An 18,479-nucleotide genomic window follows, 5' to 3' on the forward strand; every position below is an offset into this window, starting at 1 on the left:
GCCTCAAGAGTCAGATGGGCTGGTTTGAAACTTGCTTCTCCTACAAAGTGGCTACGTGATCTTGGGCAATACTTAGCCTTTCTGTCCCTTTGAAGTGGGGAAAAGGATACTGCAAGTATTTCACTGAGATATTGCAAAAATGGATATAACACGTGGAAAGCATGTAGGAAGCAGTTCTTGGAAAATGGTGAGCACTCAACATTTGTCAGCTATTGTTATTAAAGGCTGCTATAAAATAATTAAAGTTTTTTTTTTTTTTTGAGACAGGGTCTCGCTCTGTCACCCCAGCTGGCTAGAGTGCCGTGGCATCAGCCTAGCTCACAGCAACCTCAAAATCCTGGGCTCAAGTGATCCTCCTGCCTCAGCCTCCAGAGTAGCTGGGCCTACAGGCATGCACCACCATGCCCTGCTAATTTTTGTATTTTTTTTTTTTTGGTAGAGATGCGGTGTCACTCTTGCTCGGGCTGGTCTTGAAGTCCTGACCTCAAACAATCCTCCTGCCACTGCATGAAACTTTTTCAAACTATCTTACCTATATGACTATTTGTTCCTGTTTAGGTCAGGTGGGACTAGTTACAAATGAACCCCAAATACATAGTTGCTTAAAACAGTAAGGATTTATTTCTTGGCCAGGCCATATGGATATCATGTGTTGACTGGTGTTTTTCTTTTTTTTTTCTTTTTTTTTTTTTTTGTTGAGACAGAGTCTCACTTTGTTGCCCAGGCTAGAGTGAGTGCCGTGGCGTCAGCCTAGCTCACAGCAACCTCAGACTCCTCGGCTTAAGCGATCCTACTGCCTCAGCCTCCCGAGTAGCTGGGACTACAGGCATGCGCCACTATGCCCGGCTAATTTTTTCTATATAGATTTTTAGGTGTCCATATAATGTCTTTCTATTTTTAGTAGAGACGGGGTCTCGCTCAGGCTGGTCTCGAACTCCTGACCTTGAGCAATCCACCCGCCTCGGCCTCCCAGAGTGCTAGGATTACAGGCGTGAGCCACCGCGCCCGGCCGACTGGTGTTTTTCTAACTCTAGGAACCAGGCCACTAGAGAGCGGCCACTAGCTGGATCTCTGCCATTGCTCTGGCAGAGAACAGCGATGGTATTTGAAATGCATGCTGACTCCTAAAGCTTTCACCTGGACATGACACATGCCATTTCCCACTCACATTTCATTGGTCAAGTTAAATCACATGGGTACATATAACTCTTAGCGGGGCAGGGAAAGCGTGATCTCACCCTTTTCCTGTAAGGAAAACTAGAAATGTCTCATTGCAGCACTAATGACTTGTACAGTCTAATTTTTAAAAATTATCTGGGAGAATATATACTTGATTCTGAAAGGAACTTTTCTTGAGCACTTATTATGGCCAGGCAATGTGACAAAGAGCAATACTATGATATAGATATACAGTAATATCCCAATATTGTACAATATTGAGTACTGAGGCTTAGGGAAACTTGATCAACGCATCTGGGTAGTGGTGAACACACTCACTCAGCCCCATCTGATAGCAAAGCTCACACTCATAACCACCACTCTATTTCTTCCCAAGAACTTCAGTGATATCAGTGTGATTCAAAATATTATCAACACACACCTCTTTTTTTTGTTTTTGGAATTGCTTTCAGAATCTATGATTTAGAGCAGGGGACCCCAACCTATGGTGAGTTGTATAATTATTTCATTATATTACAATGTAATAATATTAGAAAGAAAGTGCACAACAAAAGTAATGTGCTTGAATCATCCTGAAACCAGGACTTTTATATTTTGTTACATGGAGCATGTATTCACAACAGCTCTAAAAGTTAACAGGCCGATGCCTGCATCATCATTTGGTAGAAGAAAAAACATGCTCAGTAAGGTTACATGACTTCCCTGAGGTCATGTGGTTGGTAATAGCATATCAAATTTTGAAGCCAGTTCTTCTGATTTACTTTCCATTGTTCTTTCCACCCAACTATATTGCTTATCAGCTTTGTTAGAATGTATTCAATAGAAGCAAATGTTCATTCTTTGAGGATACATTTCAGTTTTGGAAATAGCCAAAAGTAGTGTAGTATAACCAAGCTAGATAACACTATTTTGGATTAAAAAATGAGATAGACTTATCAATACTTTTTTTGAGGTTCATAAACTGGCACATAATACATATCCCTAAAATATCTGTTAGTTTGATTAGAGAAAAATGCACAAATATTTTAAAAACACATATCCTGGCTACGTAGCCACACCACTCTTACATATGTTAAGCTCAGAACCAGATCCAAGGAAATTGAAAACAGAAACTAGCTGAGAGCAAAATGTGCAGAGTTCAAACAATGGCCATGTTTAAAAACTGAACTTTCATTTGAAGTGATTTTTAATGAAGTCTAGTATGCAGAACTCAGTTTGTGATTTGGCCCTTAAGAGGGGTTATTTATAAAGGTGGATGGAGAATCTACCCGTTATGTGTTAGGTGATTTATTTCATTTAATCCTCATACCTGTCTATGAAACGGATCATACTTCTATTTTAATGATGAGGAAAAGACTCATGGTTTTCAGTAACAGATCAAAGATCATATAGTCAGAATCACACAGACACAGTAGGAGGCAGAGCTCAAATTAGAATCCAAGTCCATCTGTTTCAAAGCGAAGGTCTTTGTACCAAACAATGCTGCTGCTTTTCCAAAGGATAAGAAAGAAGGGAGGTACAGGAGGTTGAATGATGCTTTCATTCATGAATCATGGTTCTGAGGGTCCTAGTCGTTACAATAAGAGAGGGGAAAAAATCATAAAGAAGTAAAACTGTTCCCTTTTGTAGACTGTTCCCATAGGAAACAAGCAAGAACTTCCAAATCAACTATGAGAACTAATAAATGGATGTAGTAACAGCACAGAAAATAAGGTTAATATAAAAGAATCAATTATTTCCCTATATAAAAGCATAACAATTAGAAAAAATTTAAAAAACCCAATTTACAAGAGCACCAAAAATATAAAATATTTATGAATAAATTTCACAAAAAAATCCCAACCACTACATTGAAAACTGCAAGGCATTGCTAAGACAAAACAAAGGATCCCTTGAGTAAATGATGATGGATCGGAAGACTTGATATTGAGATGACAATTCTACCCAAGTTGGTCTATAGATTCAATGTGATCCTCATAAAAATTTCAGCAGATAATTCTGTAGAAATTGACAAGCTGATTCTGAAATGTATATGAAGCTACATTACCAAAGAAATTTTTAAAAAATAAGCATGGAATTAGGAGACTTATCTTACCTGATTTCAATACTTAATAAAGCTTCAGTAACCAAGACAGTAGGATTTTGGTGAAAGCACACACATATACATTAGACCAAATAGAGTCCAGAAAATAGACCTACAGGTACTTGGTCAACTGAATTTTGACAAAGGGGCTAAAGCAATACAATGGGAAAAGAAAAGTCTTTTCAAAAGATGGTTCAAGGCCGGGCGCGGTGGCTCATGCCTGTAATCCTAGCACTCTGGGAGGCTGAGGTGGGCAGATAGTTTGAGCTCAGGGGTTCTAGACCAGCCTGAGCAAGAGCGAGACCCCATCTCTACTAAAAATAGAAAGACATTATATGGACAGCTAAAAATATGTATAGGAAAAATTAGCCAGGCATGGTGGTGCATGCCTGTAGTCCCACCTTCTCGGGAGGCTGAGATAGGAGGATCCCTTGAGCTCAGGAGTTTGAGGTTGCTGTGAGCTAGGCTGACGCCACGGCACTCACTCTAGCCTGGGCAACAGAGTGAGACTCTGTCTCAAAAAAGATGGTTCAAGATCAACTAAATATTTGTATGGAAACAAAATGAACATCTACCATTACCTTACACTACATATAAAAATTAAATTAAAATGGATCATAGCCTTAAAGTCTAAGACTATAAAACTTCTGGAAGAAAATACAGGAAAATATCTTTGCAAGCTTGAGATGCGGAAAACTGTTTTTAAAACAAAAGATACATGAAACATAAAACAAACAATTTGAAAAATTAGATTTTATGAAAGTAAAAAAAAATTTCTTTATGAAAGACACCATTAATAAAATACAAAGGCCAGCCACAGACTAAGAGAAATTAGAAACTATTCACAACACATATATCAAGAAAGTGACTTATATCTAGAATATGTAGGGTACACTCACAACTTGGTAATAAGATAAACTAAGAAAGAAAATGGGCAAAAGATATGAATAGACACTTCTCCAGAGAAGATATTAATATATGGATGACAAGCACATTAAAAAAAGTCACTGGGGAAATATCGATTATAACCACATGAAATGCCCCTGCATGCATACGTACTAAAATGGCTAAAAATGTAAAAATTGACCATTGCAAATGTTGGCAAGAATGTGGAAGAAACTGAACTTTAATATAATACTAGACGGAAAGTAAAATTGTATGACTACTTTGGAAAACAACAGTTTAGTAGTTTCTTAAAAAGTTTTATACTTACTACACACCCAGCCATTCCACTACTCCTGGGCATTTACTCCAGGGAAATAAAAACATATTTTTACCTAAGGACAAGGTACAAATGTTTATAGAGCTTTACTTATAATATCTCCAAACTCGAAACAATCCAAATGTCCCTCCATGGATGCATGGATGAACAATTTGTGATATATCCATGCAACAGAACACTACTCAGCAATAAAAAGTAATGATCTATTGAACAGACAACAATATGTATGAATCTCAAAATAATTAGGCTAAATAAAAGAAGCCAGGCAAAACCAAGGAATATACTGTATGATTTCATTTTAATAATATTTTAGAAAATGTAAATTGATATGCAGTGACAGAAGATCAGTGATTGAAGAAGAGGTGAAGGAATGGATGGATTATAAACAGGCACAAAGAAACTTCTCGGGGTGATGGAAATGTCTGCTATTTTTATCATGATGATGTGTATATACATATGTCAAATTACATACCTTAAATATGTGCAATTTCAAGGACTTCGATTGTACGTACCTCAATCAAGTTGAAAAAATGTAGTAGATCCACAGATTCTCCAGCTATGGAGCAGGTTACTTTCCATTCTTAAGAAGTCCTAGGTTAAATTCCAGATTAAGATGGCATAAATCTAATTTTATTCATTCCTGACACCAAAGCAAAACTATATAGAGGGATTTTTTTTAAAAGGTAAAAACTCACAAGAATGGGGAAATGCCAACAATAAAATTCTGAAACCTTGAATCAGATGGGACAAGTAGTAAATTACCTGAGAATGCCAAATCTTAAACCGGCAATGAATAAAGTCAAGGACCAACTAAAGTAATATTGCAAAAGACTCAGGAACTATCAGCACCAAGTACTTTTAGAAGTTGGAGTGAAAGAGTGAAGGTAAATAAGAGAACTGTTTGAAACCTGTTTTGGAAGCAGTTAGATGCCTAGATCCCCCTCGCCTGCTCCATGATCCTATACGATTGCTCCTCTCCACCCTGATATAAAACTGGAGGTTTATTCCTTGGAAAGGGTAAGACACGGGGGCCTCTGGACTGGGGACATCTTGCATAACTGAGAATAGAGGCATGTACTGAGAACAGAGTGTTCGGGGTATATATGCCCAGTGAATGCTAAGGCTCCTAGCCTGCCTCCCTCATGGGCTCAAGAAACAACGGTGGGCAGGAATTTCCTTCTACACAGGAGACAGAAGAATCTTCTCTAGGGAATCTGACCAATCCAAGAGGAAAAGACCTAAAGAGAGTGACTTTGAAGTTTCCAAATAAATGGCCTACCCAGTTCTCTTAACTGTGAAACTCTTGGTACAAAAGCTCTGCCCTTGAGCTTATAGCTTCCAACAACTTTTTAGCTCCCTTTCTTAAATATGAGAAGACAACCAAGCATTACCAGATAGCTGAGGAAACTTTCTAAATGAAAAATAGCAACTAAAAAGGCAAAGTGCAATTTGGTGGAAAGAACATTTAAAAAAACCTGTCATTAATATTTGTAGAAAGATAAGGAAAAAATTTATCTATGTATAAAAAATAGCATGCTGCAAAATGAATATCCAGAAATGAACTTAGAAATTAAAAAAAGAAATCATTGTACAAAAAAGGAAATACTCAAAAAAAGATCAGAGAGATAAAATTAAAGGAATTTCTTCTGGTAGGTACTGTAAACCCAAAACCCAAACTAAACAATAGAAATGGGCACTAAGAGAGAAAAAATAAGAAAATCAGAAGACCAGTCCAAAGTTAAGGAGTTTCAGAGAGAAATTACAGAGAAGTGAAGAGGAGGAATTCACCAACAAAATAATTCAAGGTCATTCCCTAAAACAGAAGGATATAATTTCCTAGAATGACAGGATGCTGCAAAGTCATTGAAAATTGATCTACACCGAGACTCATCACAATATTTTAGAACACTGGGGTTAAAGAGAAGATCCTACAAGCTTCCAGAGAGGGGAAAAACCAAGTTATATAAAAAGGAAAAGAAATTACTGGCCTCAGATTTCATAAAAACAATATTGAAACCATAAAACAATGCAGCAATATCTACTATATCCTAAGGGAAAATAATTTCCAATCTAGAAATATGTACTCAGCCAAGCTGTCAATGACGTGTAAGGACTGTCTCAAAGCATTTACTCCTCTATACCCTTTTTTTGGAGACTACTGCAGATGCATTCCATTAAAACCAGTTTGTGAACCAAAAAAAAAAAAAAAAAAAAAAAAAACAGAGAGAGAGAGAGAGAGAGAGAGAGAGAGACATTGGATCTAGGAAACAGGAGATTCAACTCAGAAGTGGAGTAAATTCCTCTTGCTCAATGGTGGAAGAAAATCTCAGGATGACAACTATCAGGCATAAAGGGTAATTACTGGGAGGTTAAAGCAAGTCAGAATTTCAGGGAGAGATGTCTTCAGAAGACAAAGCTGATAGATTATCTAAGGTAAAAAATGTATTGAGAGGGTATCTAGACAACTAGGGAAGGATCTGAGGTTGACTTAAGGATAGGTACATAGAAAGTTGAGCAAATGAGAGAAAAACTCAAAACAATTATTAGCTCCAGGGTAAATAAAGTATTGGGCAGGGAAGAAATTTTCAGCATAATTTATTACATAGCTCATTTCTGAATTACATAAATAGGTATGATAATGTAAATACTGAATATCTAATAAAAATATTGATTTAATGTGCTGGGAAGGGATGGGGTATGGGGAGTGAGCATGTATTTGGGAGCTAGGAGTAGAAAAAGAGTTAAATTTTTACCTTTCATTGTTAATAGATGATACTGAAAATTGGAAAAAATCTAGAAATAGCAATACAAGCATGTCCTTGGAGTCCATACCAAGAGTCAGCTAAGAGTTGAAAGTGATCACTTTATGGATGGAGAAACGGAAAGTGTCCTGAGATTCCTCTTTGTATTAACACAATCTTACAGGGGTAGCTTACTCTTGAACTGTGTGTATGCATCACTTTGATAAAAAATGAAACAATTTTTAAAATTGTCCTCAGTTCTAGAGTTTTTGACCTCCAGAAATTTCTAACCACTGGTGAAAACCTCAAAGAACGTCTAACATTCCTCCCAAATATTTGATGAGATCATGGATCCTGAAACTAAGCTCTTTGCTCTTAGATCTCCAGGGCAGTTTCAAGCATGGCTCACATCTTACACAGCCAAACTCCTGGTGAATGAGCAGAACAGTGAGAACATCCAGGTAATTTTAGCCCTGAGAAGGGTTGGCCATAACTACGTTTTGCTACATTGAGGATAGAGAAAAAAGAAGGGTGGTTCTACCATCAACTAGCTAATGACCAGAATTTTCATGTTTGAGGCAGAAATATTCAACAAAAAATGCAACATTAGGTAGGTGAGTGTTATGATCTAAATGTGTGTGCCCTCCCCAAATTTATATAGTGAAACCTAACTCCCAACGTGAAGGTATTAAGAGGTGGGGGATTTAGGAGGTGATTAGGTCATGAGGACACCACCCTCATGAATGGGATTAGTGCCCTTATAAAAGAGGCTCAAGGGAGCCTGTTTGCCCCTTTGGTCAAGCAAGGACACACAGAAGGTACCATCTTTAAAGCAGAGAACAGGCCTTCATCAGACGTCAAATCTGCTGGTGACTTGATCTTGGACTTTCCAGTCTCCAGAATTGTGCAAAATAAATTTCTGTTGTTCATAAGCTACCCAGTCTAAGATATTTTGTTACAGCAGCCGAAATGTACTAAGACCAGGGGAAAAGTTAAAGATGTTAAGAACAGATAGTTTTAGAGAAGTTATCAGATAATAAGGAAGATCTTATTCTTCATTTGAATGAAGAGTTAATTTCAAGGGGAAATTTGGTGCCTTATATAAAGTAGGAGATTCTGAAAATACTTCTAGATGAGGCACTATGGCAATAATGCTCATTTGAAAAAGTTGAACTTTATAAGGAGCTTTTTCTTCTTTGATTTTTCTGTTATTTGTAAAGAAGTTAGGTTATCTCTAACTTATTGTCTCATGTCCTTTGTTTGGAACTCTGGACCCAATCTCCTACAGAAACAATTGCAGGTGGTTGGATCTACAATGCCAACCCTCTAATAACTCTTTGATCCCTGGTTGCTACAACAGCACTGAACTAAACCAGTATTACCATGGGGAAAAATTCAAATATGCATTCATATTGGGCAGCCACGAATACTTGTGACCACATTTTAATAATGGAAATTAAAAATGGCTGATGAGATGGAATCAGAAAGAGAGATGCTCTTTAAGGGTGGAAAGTGTAACTATTGGGAAAGGATAGATTATAGCAGTGGAGATTTACCTCTCTTAATACCTGTTGGCAGAAAATACTATGGTATCCAGAACCCATTCCTCATCTGATTTGATCTAGTTCCTAAGTTAGAAGAGAATAAAGTTGTAGTTAGCAGCATTTCTAGGTAGTTGAAGAGACAGGGAGAGTAGAATCTCAGAAGGTAGTGGGAAGAAAGGAGAGTTTTTTGGTTACATGACATTCTGGCTCAACAACTGGCTGAACATCTATCTGGTGATCAATATCACATGTGTTGAGCTCATATAAATCAGAAACTGCCTGTACATCATTTTGATACCTTGTCAACCTAACAAAAACTATCATCAGTGAGTGTGTTGAAATTTTACAATTGGAGAATAACAAAGTTGAAATGGTAAAATTATAAACTCTAAATTAAGATGCTTAATAAGTAAGAACTTTTGCCTCAGGTCAGAGGTACAAATCCAAGAATTATATATGAACTTAATGAAGAGAAAAATAACTGTTTAAAGAGTTGACCATTTTCTAAAATTCCAGAACAACCATGAATGTAATTGGCTGCTCATAATAACATAGCAAAGGACGCTCAGTCTATGATACTCAATTTTAATCAGTTTTGCATTGCATCTGCATTTTAAATATCAAAAGAAAGTCATGTAATGCTTTGGAATTTTCCCAAATATTTGTTTTTAGCAGACTGAATTTTCTCATAGATAAAAGTGAGGTATACAGACGTTCTCTATCCTATTTATGAGAATGAGTTTTTGGTTCATCTTTCATATTGTATTACTGATTTCTGTAAAGAATTTCCCCCCTCCCCTTTCATGTTATAGAACCTTTCAGATAGTTTCTTTGCTGATTTTGTGAGGTTACCCCAATTGCACGCCTGGCACAAGATTATACAAGCAGTGTGGTCCTTTGTGGACTCACTAGTATGTGGCCAGGCTTGTCCTGGGATCTTCACCCTTTTATTCCCTTACCTTGTGACTCACCCCCAGCCTGGACAGTGGGAAGAAATTCTGGAGAGGTTGCAAAGAATGCATGTAGGTAACGAGCCCTTGGCTTACTGGGGAGGGCTGTGGCATGTCCCCCTCCCCTCAGGTAAAGGAAGAGGATGTCTCCTCTTACACTTTCTTTAAGCCAACCAAGGGGACTGCACGGAAACTACAAGGAGATAACGAGGGTACGTAGAATAAGAGGGAACTGGCTTTCCTGTCCCCAGCTAGAGACTTGCTGAAGTACAGAAGCCCTTGTGCCTCCCCTGGGGCTGCCAGAAGAGTATAGAATGGTGGGTGAGAAAGATCTTGAGCAAGTGCCCAAGTGCTCCTTGATGTTTGCTCTGTCCACGAACGTGGGCTCACTTCCGAGGGCAGGAGGGCAGCTGGAGCAGCCGTAATGTTGGCAGAATAAGAGGGCATCAGAGAAGTAGGCTGTGTTTCTACCATTTGGCATGCGAAGGATGTTTGAGTTTCTCACGGCTTAAGAGAAAGCTGTGAAAGGTACAAGGTACCTTCAGAGCACCTTGCCCCACAGGTGGCTTGCTGAGGCAAGGGAACACTGTAGTAATAGGTTGACATGGGGGTGGTGAGATAAACCCTTACCTATTGGCGATAGGTAAGGGAGAATTTCAAGAGGTAAGCCCACAGAGGATCACCTTCGTCTGGGAACTTTGCAGGAGTGAGTTGCAATGCTCCTAAAGAAACTTCCCATGGGCCTCACGAAAGTGCTGGTGTTAGGATGTCTGATCAACGAAGGTCACTGATGGCCAGCCAGCATTAATCAAGGGAGAACTAAAATGCAGAGTAATTTAAGCCAACAAAAAACCACACCTTTCATTTAATCTCGTCTTCCTCAACGTTGACCCTGGAAAAGCCAGAAGAGGGAGGGGAAGAGATGGAAGGAAAGGGGAAAGAACAGGACATTCTCTTCTCTCACTGTAGCCCTGAGTTGAGGTAGTAGGGGAGCAGCTTTGATTTGCATATGAAATTCAACTTCGATTGAGACTGGACCCTGTTAACCTCTGCATGGACACCATCATTAATGACATGGGGCTTCTTCACCTACCTGAAAGAACCTGGAGCCTATGGGATTGCCTGAAACAAGGACCAAGAAGTGGGAATCCAACAGGGCATACTTAAAAGCAGTGATGGGAAAAAATTAAAGCCATTTCCCACTAAAGTCAGGCTGTTCAATAAGCCAATTACACTGGGAGAAATTATGCAGTAAGGTTATTTCGCTGACTGTTAAAAAGGCCCTGTGGGAATGGTATGCTCAGAGCATGAGGATAGGAAGTTAGTAGGTTCCTCCCATGAAGAATCAATGTTTGGGGCTTAGTGTATTGGGAATGACTTGTTTCCAATACTGAAATCTCTGTGTGTGTGTGTTAGTCTTTAACATGATCTTCATTTATTGCTTCATACATTCAAATGTTTAATTGCCTTTGTCTTACATATACCAAAGAGTAACTCTAAGACAGTTGTCACTGTGCTCAAGGAGAATAAGGTTACAGTAATTCATATACCATCTACTATGTGTAAGGCACTATTTTAATTGCATTCTGCACATTAATCTAACTTAATTAATTTAACCTGGAGAGGTAGTTACTGTTATCATTATTTTACAGGTAATGAAACTGAAACATGGAAAGGTTAAATAATTTGTCTAAAGCTACGTAGCTAGTAAGGGTTGAAGCTGGAATTTGAACCAAGGAGATCTGGCTGTAGAGTTATGTCACATGCTATACTGTCGCTCATAATATAAGGTATTTTCTCTAATATAGATTCTAATTTAGAAAATGACTAAGTTTAAAGATTAGATTACAAGGAAGACTCATGTGGCCTGTGAACAATGGAGAAGGCTTAAGAGTCACATGTTCCAGTGCACTGGGCAGGGGACCCCAAATGGGAACTCTCCCTTTAGAACCTGGAATCAAAGGGCACATGAGTCTCATTTTAGAGATTCAGCTATTTGTAATATCCGTCATCATATCTTCTTTGCTCTTATCGCCCAGAGACGTATCCTTTACCATAAAATAGATAGCTTAATAGATTTCTTTATTCTTATTTTGCAGCAGGCATCATAATTTCATTTAGACTTTAAGCCTTAGGAGATGTCTAGATCTGTGTCTCTATCTATATTTATAGCTAATAATTTTGGTGGGTCCTTGTGGAGTTGTCCTGGAACTCTGTAACAAATGTCTTCTGATGCATTCTAGGAAAAGGTAATTTACAAAAAAAAAAAAAAAAAAAGCCTTTAACTTTCACGTTCCAATTTGGGCCTAGGGAAGATCATAGCTATGGAAAAATGACACATCCTATAAATAAGAACAATTTTGGGAAGAACAGTATTCTAAGGAAAAAATGGCAGGGGAGGCTACCAAATGCTGGCTTAAGGGCTGACACTTCTTAACTCAGAGGAAGGTAGACTGACTTTGTCCATGGGGAGTTTAGCATCCTAGCTGCTGAGGACTCAGCATTTCTAAGGTGCTACGATTATGCAGCCTGTCACTTCCTGAAATGGTTTTCGAAAGGAGAATCTAGGCTAGCAGCTTTTTAGAAAGGTTTAATCCAGGGTTTTCAGTTAAACTATTGTGATTCACGGACAAGGCACAGAATACCTGAATTCTAAACCTCCTTCTGAAAACAACCCGCTTTATGATCCTGGGAAAGGCAATCTGCTTTCCTGAACCTTTTTATCATTCATAAAACTAAGGGCTTTGGACTAGATATCTAGGATTCTTTCCCGGTCTAACGTTTGATGTGTTTCTCTGCAATTCAAAGCATAACCTAACGGGGAAGTTTATGACATTCTAACATAGCACGCTGGGTTACAAAGTGGATAATAAAATATTTATTTCTACTACTCTTTCATGAGTAGATCTAGTAAAAACTGATGTGAAATTTACCATTAGGGCAGGAAGATAATTATTTCTCTTATTTTGTTCTCTTCTATTTCAGGCTCCTACACTTCAGTGCCTCCATGACCTACTAACAAACTCGCTTCCATACTGAGACTTTCACTGAAAACTTCAGAATAGAAATTGGCATAAAGTGCAGTAATTATGGTTTTCATGGAGCTATGTTTATGCCAAGGAGTTCAAAGCATCCTACTGTTAATGTGAGGACTGCGCTAAAGCAGAAGAATCTGTAAAACCAAAGGAAAACAAAACTGACAAAATTGGAAGTGTTTTATTTTTATGGAAATGGATGAGCAAAGTAAGGTAGATTGCAATTCCACCTGAGTTCTAAAAATCTATTTATTTCATCTCTGTGTGACTGAATGTGCCACTGATAGCCAACTGCTTTCAAGGGAAGGATGATGTTGAGAGCTTCCATGGGGAAATAATCAGGAAACTGTCAAATTCTCAAAAATTGAGCATCAGGATTCTACCTTTGAGACTCATGACCTGCCCATTCTTCCTTATTTCTTTGACTTAACTGTAGTGTATGTTACTGTGAAGGATTAGAAAACAATTCCATCATAAATATGACCATTTAACTTCCCATAAGTTTTTTTTAATAAGTAGCTTATGCTTTGCATGCTATATGGCTTTATTTTATTGTTATTTTTAGCTTTTTCTTCTAGTTTATGAATTAGTTATATATCAATAAAAGGTTAAAAAACAATAAAATAAGAAAGTTCTATCATGGGGAAGCAGAGTATGTTTTGTGTCTCCTGCTATTTGAATGATTTCCTTTACAAAAAATAAAAAATTTCATGAGGTTAGTGAAAAAAAAAAAGTTTATTCTTGGGTTCTCTTCATCCCTAAGGAAAATTAAAAAATATCCAGTGAATCCTTCTGGAATAAGTGGAAAGAAAGCAGAAATGCTGCTTATTTTGACCATGGAGAGAGATAAAACTCAAAACAAGCTTAACCATCAAATCCCTTTTTTAATTCAAATTTGGCATATTTGTAAATAGCAACAATAAGCTCCACAAAGTGTCCTTAGAAATAAATAAAATGCACATTGATTGCTCCTAAATCCCAGTGTACAATGAGATTTCCAAGTTAATTTTTGAGGGGAAATATGTAACTTATATGTAACGGACTTAGGATCTTAAGTAGCATATTCCTGTTGGATTGGCTTATGTGCTATCTACAGATACAGCTTCACTACTAGGGCATGAGAAAGAAACTTGTGCTCAAGGAAAAGCAAAAAAAAAAAATTTTAAATAGTATTTAATTTCAACAACCAGATTCAATAATTTGCAAAATGATGATGCTAACAATCCCTTTTTTACTTTGTAGTATTGTTAAATTATTAGTTAATAACATTAATAATCATCATCTTAATGTTCCCAACAGGGTATCAAGGAGGTCATACAAACATGGATCCCCATATGTTCTAGCTCAGTAGCTTGCCTGGATGTTAACTGCAAGGTCTTAGCCATATTCACCTTCCCCCCCCCCACCACACATGGGTGGGAGCTAAATTGGCTATTCTTCTTCTGTTCTATCTTCTTTAAAAGGTGCTGCTGTGAGATCACAGATCCCCCACTTCTCTGACAAGTGCAGTGACTTTCCACTGCTCTATGGTTCTCCCTTCATTCCTTCAAGACACATCTGCAATGTTCTTTCAGGCTTTACTTGTGGTCTTTCTCCCTGTAAGGATGAGCCCTTGGCTGGTCACCTGGCCTGGGAAATACATCCCATCCCATCCTCCATTTTTCACCTTTCTTCTCCTCTGTTTCCTTCTTTCTCCTTCAGAAAATAGACACACAAACACACAAACACAAACCAACCCTCCTCCCCCACAAAACATCATTAATTCATGCAAACAGATAGGAAAGATGATGGAAGAGACAAGATTGCCAGCCCCAGACCAGCAGTCAGGGCTGGGCTGACTTAGTCCAAACAAACAGTAACACAATAATGGTGCACAAGAGAGAATCACCGTTTGCATTTTATGATCAGGTGTTTAATAAGTATCTTATGGCCTGTTATAGAAAAGCACTTTCAAATAGTCAGATATGTCTAATAATGGAATAAGCATCCCCACGAAGTAGTGAGCTTCCAGCAGCAAAGGCATTAAGTACACATGATACAATCAACTTTAAGGCAATTTCCAAAATGTCCTCATTGCTGGGCTGGAAGAATCTTGAAGGCAAGGTATCATTTATCCAGTTTGCATTTTGCATAACACTGGAGTTTCTGAAGAATTTTCATATATACTAAGCTATATATATATGTATATTTTTTTGAGACAGGGTCTTACTCTGTTGCCTGGGCTAGGGTGCAATGGCACAATCATAGCTTACTGCCTCCTCAAACTCCTGGGCTCAAGTGATCCTCCTGCCTCAGCCTCCCAAGTAGCTGGAACTACAGGAGCACACCACCACATTCAGCTAATTTTTTAAATTTTTGCAGAGACAGGGTCTTGCTATGTTGCCCAGGCTGGTCTTCAACTCCTGGCCTCAAATGATCCTCCCACCTCAGCCTCCCAAAGTGCTGGGATTACAGGCATGAGCCACTGCACCCAGCCGTATTAAACTATTTTAATACTTGAAAGTGTCCTATGAAATAAAACAAGGACTATGCTTATTTAATAAATAAGGAAACAGGCTCAGAAAAATTCATAACATTTCCAAGGTCACAGGGCTAGTAAATAGCAGAATTGGAATCTGATCCCAGCCAATTATGTCCTGAAAGTTTATGTATATTGCCCAGTGTAAATGTTCCATGAACATTCATCTGTTCATTGGCCGGAAAGGGCTGTTGCTTTGGTGGGTGAAGGAAATAAACCTAAATGAGACTTTTTGCTCTTCTATACTTGCCCCAAAGTTCCAAGATATCATGATTCACAAAAGAGCAATTAGAAAATCCTCTTAGTTTTATTCATTTTTCTCCCTCTTAGCTGGACTAAAACATGTAAAATCTTCAGGATTTCATGCCATACCAAGTGTACAAATTAGTGGTACTCAATTCTGAGTTTCTTCAGAGCAGAAGACTTCTATCTCCATATTTCCTCCTTACTATCTCTGTATTTCCTCCTTATGTTACACAGTATTGACTTTAAAAACAAATGGATGGATGGAGGGAGGGAGGGATGGGTGGGTGGGTGCATGGAGGTGACCAGGGACCCCACAGTCTGTGACTCAAGGAACTAGGTCCAGTTCTTAAGGACACATATTGCAGCTGGTCTTTCATGAATCTGCATAACTTCCTAGTTACTCTTCAGCGGAACGTTCTGTCTCAGAGACGTTCTGTCACACTGCTTCCCCTGGTGGCCTCTAAGGGTTCACATTTACCAGTTCTTTTAACTTGCTCTTCACTCAAACCCAGCTTGTTAATTCACTGTGTCTAAATTGTCCTGGACGCTGTGTCTGCTCTAAGACAGGCTGCTCAGGGAGGCTTCTTTCAGAGTCGCACGATCGGGACTCCGGGACTTGCAGTATAGTTGTTTCGTGATTTATGGCTGGAGCTGTGCACTTCTGTGTGAGCTCGGTCAATGATGATGAAGTGGGTATCAGCGCTTCTGCAGATTTTCTGTTGTCCCTTCAATAGCCATCATCTAGAAGCATTTAATCAAGTATAAAGTGCTAGGGATGGGAAAACGTTTTCAGGAGCCAATTGTGGACTTCCTCTTCAACTTTTCTAAACTAGTAAAAATAGTATTTCACATTTACCTGCATAATTTTGTGTTCGTTCTTTCCCTGTTTGAGTAGATAAAATATTCCCAGGTAACACGATGACAGCTGCTCTGACCCCTAGTTTTCCTTTTATATCTGACTCTGACCGTGGAGACAAGCTAAGCCCCAAGAAAGGACTCACCTTTACTATTATATTAACAGGTAACTACCCATGCCTCCTTAGGTTGTCCTAATAAGTCTGCTAAATAGCATCAGTTGCTCATAACCAAAAAGTCAATCCATATTTCCTTATTAAAATTGGGATGGGAAGGATTCACAATGGAAGGGACATTGGATATTTGGATATACTGCCCAAGTATGTTTACCCATTTTACAGGTTATTGTGCTGTGGATATTAAAACTTATAAATCTCAGGTTTTTGAAAGTGGTTCTCAAAGTGCAGTCTCTCCAGCAGAAGCAGCATCAGTATCACCTGGGAACTTTTTAGATATGCAAATTTTTGAACCTCTACCCCAGACCTACTGAATCAGAAACTCTGGTGGTGGTGGTGGTGGGGCGTGTGTGTGTGTGGGGGGGGGACTGGAGGGGGACGGTGGTGGGGGCAGGAGGCAGGAATCTGTGCATTGTGATGCACAGGTGAATTTGATACACAATAAACTTTGAGAACCACTGGTTTTAGGATGTTTGCAAGAATGAGCCTTTTTTCTTTCTGCATTTTTACGGCAATGATGTGGACAAACTACATTGCTCCTTTTCTGAACAGCATTTAATCACACTGAAAAATTATTCATATCTTTTCTCAAGTATGCATTAATCATATTAGAAGCATCATCCCCCTCTCATTCAAAAGGGCAAAGTAGGTAACATCACTTTTGTATGGGTGCCCTGGAAAATGGAGCTCCAATACATGAACTGAAAGGAAATACACGTGCAAACAATTCTTAGTACTGAGCTGTTTAAAGAAGGCCTACCTCTGCACAGGAAATGTCCATAAGCATTACCCCTTAACACCACTTAGCAGAGAGCAGTAGGAGAAAATGTAGGAGCAGGGTAAAGGCATTTTTTAAAAATACCTTTTTAGAGAAGAAGCTTATGTTTGATCACGGACAAAAGGCTTTCTAAAGCATAAGAGGGGGTATCCATGCCTTTAATGACTCTGTAAGCCAGAGCTTTAAAATGTTATTGTTTTTAGTGCCTAGAATTCCATCTCTCTGCGGCAGTGTTGGGGTAATGTGTAGTAGATTGGTCCATCAGTCCGTGAATAATTAGCCAGCATTTATTAAATGCCTAATATGTACCCCAAACTGGGTTAAAACAGGGGAGTACTGAAAATATCATCCCTGCTTTCTAACAAGTTTGCAGTCTAGTTGGGGAGATGAGAGTAAAACTCCTGAAACACTTGGGTCCAATAAAATAACATGATCAAAAGTGAGAAGGTGTGGTAACAGACTGCAGGTGCGGGGCAGTGCACTGTGGGATGTGCTCACTCACAGCTGTTTAGTGTTTAAGAAAGGCGGCTTCACTGGGCAGATGGATCTTAAGGGATTCTTAAGATCAGCTGTAGATTGTTTGCTGAAATGGCCTCATTCTTCCCTTTCTCGTATATCTGCCCTTTGGCAAAGCAACTTTTCTGTTTTTCACGTGAAGCCGTAGAGTCTACTCTTCCAGCCCTGAAATCTGAGCAGGCCTTGTAATGTTGGCAGTGAGGAGGTGCTAATTCTGAGTGAAGGCCTCAAGAGAACTTGCAGGCTTCTGGCCACTCTCATGGAACAGTCCAGATGCCATGAACAAGCCCAGACTAAGTCTGCTGAAGGCTCAGAGACTGCATGCTTTATGTGCTGAGGTGTCTCAGCTGAGACCGTTGGAGATTAGTTAGCCCTCAGCTGAGCCATCAGGGAGCTCAGCAGAAGAACTCCCCAGCTGAGCCCAGTCCAAATTACCAACCCACAGAAACCTGGCCTAAATGAATGGACAGGCCAACAATTTTGAAGTGGTTTGACATACAGTGATAGACAACTGATACAAGGTCTGAAAGGTAGAGAGGAAGGGATAAAGTATTCTAGGCTAGTGTTGCATCTCCAAAAAAGTCCAGAGTCAGAACTATGGAAGATTAGATCACAGAAAAGTGGAGAGGCTAGTAG

Source organism: Eulemur rufifrons, chromosome 12 (genome assembly GCF_041146395.1).
Source record: "Eulemur rufifrons isolate Redbay chromosome 12, OSU_ERuf_1, whole genome shotgun sequence".
NCBI lineage: Eukaryota > Metazoa > Chordata > Mammalia > Primates > Lemuridae > Eulemur > Eulemur rufifrons.